The sequence below is a fragment of the Mastomys coucha genome, unplaced genomic scaffold, assembly GCF_008632895.1.
Source record: "Mastomys coucha isolate ucsf_1 unplaced genomic scaffold, UCSF_Mcou_1 pScaffold14, whole genome shotgun sequence".
Lineage (NCBI taxonomy): Eukaryota > Metazoa > Chordata > Mammalia > Rodentia > Muridae > Mastomys > Mastomys coucha.
The window spans coordinates 64,737,565-64,743,927 of record NW_022196896.1 but is presented as its reverse complement, the minus strand read 5'-3'; the positions used below and the strand labels follow the sequence as shown (position 1 = coordinate 64,743,927).

The following is a 6,363-nucleotide window of genomic DNA, read 5'->3' as shown; positions in this document are numbered from 1 at the left end:
TTTTTATTTTTACTAAGAAAACTAGTTAGATTATTTTTCATGACACACCAGAGGAATTCTACAAGAAAATAATTTCTTTTTTTTTTAAAGATTCATTTTATTTTATATATATGAGTACACTGTAGCTGTCTTCAGACACACCAGAAGAGGGAATTAGATCCCATTACAGATGGTTGTGAGCCACCATGTGGTTGCTGGGAATTGAACTTAGGACCTTTTGGAAGTGCAGTCAGTGCTCTTAACCACTGAGCCATCTCTCCAGCCCCAGAAAATAATTTCTTGCCTTATAACTTTGAAGTTGTTTTCCTGTATGGTTATAAAGTCACTGTTAAACCAGATTAGCCTTAAAGTGCACCTCTTGGTGTCAGTTTATTATTTATTTTCCATAGAAACATGACATTCCCTCATTTAATTCTGTAAACAGTGTCAGCCTAGTTAACAGGCACGCAGGGATTTGGCAGAGGCAAGATTATTTTAAGCATAAAAAATACTGCTTTAAGATGGTCAGGCCTGAGATTGTCATAGTTTTTATTATTTATGATTTCCTCTCTGTTAGTTTAGTGTTGTTGTGGGCGGCCATGGCAGCCAACATTTGCACATGTATTTTGATAGCTGAATGGGCATGTCTACTCTTGCTTCACTGTGACCTAGAGGGGGCACTTGCTTGGCTTTGCTGTTGATGGCCTTGTGTGGTAGAGGTGCACAGTAGGCACCTAGCTAGGGGCTTTTGAGTCTCCCGGACTGGGAACTGAGGCAGTGACTGCGTCTAAGTTTTCATTATCCTTCTAAAGCTTATTATTTTTCAATTGTCACTTTATACACTGATTTTGGTGGTACAGTTAAATAAATAAATTTATTGTTTGAGGACATTAGTCTAAAATATTTTGCATATTTTCCATTTGCATGATTTACAAGTGTCCATGCACCTCTCTAATATTCATAAATATATGTAAGGGCTGAGCCTGTAGAATAGCTGCCAAGGTGTTAAATATGAAAGGAAGTGATTGAATCAGCCACAAGGCCTGGCTGAATCAGACATCCTTTGTGGTTATGCTGTATCTGGGGGAACAATTTGTATGGTCCAAATAGTTATTTAAGATATTAGGAGTAATTATATTAATATGGATCATATGCTTGGTCTCTCATAAATAAGTCTGATTTTAATTAAATGTTCCAAAAAAAAAAATCTCTCAGTAAATGTTCTACTCTCAAAACATGCTTCCAGATCAAATTCCAGTCATGTTTTTATTTTGAATAAGTAGGGGAAATGGAATTGATTTTCGCCCAGGATTGTGACACAGTGTCTTTGGCCTCTGATGTGGCTCTAATATAACATTTGTCCCAGTGCTGTTGAGTTTTTGGTTTTTGTTTCTTTTTTTTGTTTGTTTGTTTTGTTTTGTTTTTGTTTTTGTTTTTAGGAAATTTGGTTCGACTTATAAGGATAGCTAAGTTTAGTTTATCTCTTTACTCCCCGAGGATCTTCTGTGTCAAGTAACATAGTTTGACATTTCCAAGAAGAGATCTACCAGCAAATTTAGTGGTAGTTCTCTGGGTATTGTATGTTTGTATATTTTTTCCTTCATTGCAGCGAATTTCCTAGAAAATCAAAACAAAGTAAAAGTTCCTGTCTCCTAAAGGAAAGCTGCTGGCAAAGCTGGGTGGCCTGATGCAGTTCTTAGGGTTCAAACCACATGACCACATGAGCCATTCCTTGTCTTAACATTCTTAGGACTCGTATCTTAGCACACATCTTAACTGATCTGTGAAGTGTGTTATCTCTGGTCCAGAGGAAAGGGACCTTTGATTGAGCTTGAAAGTTTGTAAAAGCTTTGAGATAGTGGCCAGATATAAAGTCACTATAATCACTACAGATAACCTGGTTAGTGTCCAGAGTTTTCTTGAGAGTAACATTTACATACTGAAAACAGAAAGTATCTGTCTCTCTGTAATAAAGTAAATTATAAAATGTGCACTGTGAAGGTATGTATATGTTATGACTTTTGATGGAGTCTTGAGTTATAAGTCAGTCATTACAGTAAGCTAGGCTTTTTTCTTTTATTGGATGTTTTCTTCATTTACATATCAAATGTTGGCTTCTTTTAAGTTTTATTTTGTGTGTTTGAATGTTTTGCCTACCTGTAAACTTGTGTACTGTATGAATGCCTCATGCTGGACAGAAGAATCAGATCCTTTGAGCTGGGATCACGGGTGGTTGTGAGATGCCTGATACAGGTCTTTAGACCTGAACCTGGTCCTCTGCAATAGCAGAAAGTACTCTTTTAACTGCCAAGCCACCCCTACCCTCACATGCCTAGCTGATAAGTTTTTAAAATATCTTATTCATTTGATTGTGAAGTGGATTTTGGAAGGTGTGGTGCTTTTTGGCTTACTCTAAACTTACCATTTATATACCTAGTAAATAAAGCTTGGGGCTGATTTTTGGACTGTTTCATTCACTGACAGTTTGCATCTGGAGGCCTCATGTATTTCCATTAATTGGTAGTTAAAGGCAAGGCCAAGTCTGTAGTGTTATTGAGACACTTATTTATTTATTTATTTATTTTCTGCCCACGTGTGGTTTCGTGCATAACCTTTATTTTCAGCTGTATTTGTGTCATATACAGAAAATGGTATTCTCTATGCAAAGCATAAGAACCAAGTGCTTAGGGCTTAAGGCCAGAAGAAGGGAATAAAAGCCTGTTAGTGATTTGTCTGTCTTGGGCTCAGAGAATTGATTAGAAAGATAGGCACTTTCTAATGTAAAGTTACATTTTAAGGAGAGAGAGGTGTTTTGGCTACATTTTAATTTAGAGCCTGTTAAATAGGATGGTACAGAATGAACACTCTATGAATGAGCTTGTTTTGCTTTTTCTAAAAGCCTTCTAGTAGTCAGAAACATTGGAGTCCTCTAGTCGGGAAGTATGCCCTCTTTTCTGATAAGCGTCTTCCTCCTCTTTCCAGCCTTTCTCTTTGTCAATTCTTACAGTGAGCCCTCATAGGCACCTCTGAAGAGATGCCCTTTGGAAGAGATGTAAAATCATCTAATTTGTTTCCCAGACTCTTGGTAAATCATGTTCCTCTTGGCAGCGCAGTATTTTCTGGGTTCTTAGTATCTTAGAAATGCTCTCCCTTGTGACTTGAGATTTCTTTTTGGTTTGCCAAACCAAGGGGTCTGAATTCTCCATTTTGTCTGCGAGAGCAGCTTGGCTTTATGTGAGGAGTGGACTTTGTACTTGGTTGTCACTGTGTCCTAGCCAGCTGTCACTGCCCTGCATGTGCCAGTTGGATGGTGTCTTGTCTGCATCTGAGTGTCTGGCCAGCAGCATACACTAAAGTCTGGGCAGGATTAGCTCACACTGCCTCCCATTTCCCAGTTGTTGTTAGTGCGGCGATATTCCTCAGCCACATTGAACTCAGTCTTGACCCTTGGTGGTGTCAGTGCCTGTGATCCCTCCTTTGGTCAGCTCTTCCTTGACTTCCATTGTTCAGCTCAGGGTGCCCCAGTGCACAGCCTCCTGTTCTCTTCAAGCATGTGGAGTCTGTTCATTCATTTTATATCAGCAGTCAATTAAGTGATTCCACAGCTTCCTCCTTCACCTGGACTAGACTTTGTGTGAGGCATCTATAGCACGAACATACTTCTGAATCAACAATTGCTTGAAATTATCTTATCTTCCATTTTCTTTAAACTGATGACTTGGAGTTTAGAGTCAAAAATAGGTAAAAATCCTCAGGTGTAGTTGTCCTTAGGATATATGACAGTAGGATATTGTTTTCCCTTGCCCATATGTTGCTTCCATTTATGACTAGAATGAGTTGTCATACTTATCTAAACCTTCACTCCTTGGTCTGGAGAGATAGCTCAGTGTTAAGAATGTGTATGCTCTTGTGGACCCACATGAGGTTTCCAACACCCACATGGGAGGCAGCTGCCTCTAGCTCCTCCCCTGGGAGCTCTGTTGCTCCCTACATTCATGTACAGCACCCCACACAGATGTACAGCAAACACATAATTAAAGTAAATAAATAATAGACCATTGCTGCCTTGATTCCAGGACGATCCTCAAAATAGTGAGACTGGTATAGTACTCAGGTAATAGCCGGTAAATGGTGAGGCTAGGATTCCATGCAAACCATTGTTACCCTGATCCAAACCATGTAGTTTCCAGTGAGCATTTATGTGTGTAAGTGTCATGCTAAGTTCTCACCGGAGAAAGAGCAAGCATGGCAGTGCACCAGTTAGTTGGTTTTGTTATTGTATTTTCTAAGACCAGATCTCTCCCTGACTGTGTGGAACTAGCTGTGTAGACTGGCCTTGAACTGGAGTAGATCACTTGCTTCTGCCTCATGAGAGCTGAGATTAAAAGCTGTGTGCCATCACACCCAGCTAATTCCTTGAATTTTAGTAGTCATTTTCTGTCAACTTGATAAACATTAAAATGCTCATAGCCCATTCTGGATCATCAGAATTCTTAAAAAGAAACTTTCCTATTAGTGGATAGTCTAGGGTATTGAATATTTGCTATTGGTAGCTATTGACTGTTGTATTTGATGAGTTAGAAGCCTGTTTTTGTTGCTTGAGTTAAGCAATATTGCATTCTGCAAATACTCCTTGGCTCTTTTTGGTATAACAGGTTGGTCTAGACCTGGGCATTATTGGAAGTTGGTCCTAGATTAAAGCATACTAAAAGAGAATCTAAAGGCTGGGAGTAGAATTTACTGTGCTGCTCATTGTTTGACTTTGAGACAGAGTCTTAACTGTGTTGCCCAGGCTGCCCTCCAACTTCTTATTCTCCTGTTTCAGCCTTCTTAGTGCTGGGATTGCAGGCAGACACCACCATGCCCAGAGAGATTTTGCTTTGGTAGAGAACAAAGTTTCTTTTAGACAGCAGTTCGAACCCCAGGGTTTCAGAAGAAGCTTGGTTCTAGTGCTTTGGTTTTTCTTACAAAGACATTTGAGAAGCTTCACTGTGCTTCATTCAGCTTGATACAATACATGGGACAAAGGTCTGACAAATGTCTAATGTCTAAGAGGATTCTTGAAAAGTTCTGTCATGATAAGAGTGTAAAACTTGCATTGTTTGTATGTCTTTTGTGATGAAATCCCACAAAATTGATTATATTAATCATTTTAGGTGTGCAGTATTCACATGTTGTGCAGAAGATCCCAGAACTCTTTCATCAAGCATCATTGGAAACCCTTTGCCTATAAACAACTCCCATTTCTCTACTGTGGCCACTACTCCCCCATCCTGGCCACAGTGTCTGAATTTGGTGAGAGTTGCCTAATATATAAGTGGACTCCCACAGCAGTGTCTTTTTGACTTGTTTTATTTTATTTGGCATAATGTCTGTGAAGCTTGTGTTGCAGCATGTGTTGGAATTTCCATTTTCTTCCTGTGTGGGCCAGGCTGGCCTCAGAGTTAGGGCCTCTTTTTGAGGCTCTATAGTGCTGGGACCCTAGGCAGGCAGCCATAGTTTCTCCTTTCTTTTCTCAGTACTAGAGATTGAACCCAGGGCCATGGTGATGCTGTGTAAGTGCCTTGTCACTCAGCTGTACCCTGGCTCTTTTTAACTTTTGACTATGTCAAGGTTTCCCTAGGTTGCCTAGATCGATCTTGTGTGTCCTAGGTAACTTAGATAAGCCTTGAACTTAGAACTTTACTGACTCAGAATCCCAAGTGGAGTAGGTAAGATTCTAGGCATATGCCATCATGTGTGGCTTTTTTATGTCTTTAAAGAGACAGGAATCTTTATAGCCTAGGCTAGACTTGAACTCAGCAATCTTACTGCCTCAGCTTCCTGAGTGCAGGGATTACAGCCGTGTTCAATCTGGTTAATTTATTATTCAGTTTTTAGTGTACAGAATAATGGGTTTCATTATGACATTTTCATACACAGATGTCATGTACCTGTTACTGTTTGCTCCTGCACAACCCTCTTTCTCCTTCCTTCCCCTCTGCTTTTATGTCACATGCAGGAATTTCAGTACCATGTATTGTTGATGCCAATATGGTAGAGAGTACACAGTATATGGTAGACTACACAGTATATGGTAGAGAATACACAGTATATGGTAGAGAGTACACAGTATATGGTAGAGAGTATACAGTATATGGTAGAGAATACACAGTATATGGTAGAGAGTACACAGTATATAGTAGAGAATACACAGCATATAGTAGAGAATATACAATATATAGAAGAGAATACACAGTATTTGCCTTTCATACTACCCTCACTATTACCTTCCAGCCTGGTTTTTATGTATGTGCAGGTATGTGTGTGTGTATTGTGTGCATGTAGAAGTTAGATGACAACTTAGGTGTTACTTATCCTTAGGTTCCCCACCTTGATTTTTTT

General features: G+C 39.4%; 1 protein-coding gene across 4 annotated transcripts in view; it reads left to right on the top strand.

Annotated features, from left to right (window-relative positions):
• The window catches only part of Tmem131 (transmembrane protein 131), a 149,959-nt gene that overhangs the window by 1,495 nt on the left and 142,101 nt on the right, over positions 1-6,363 (top strand). The window lies entirely within an intron of this gene.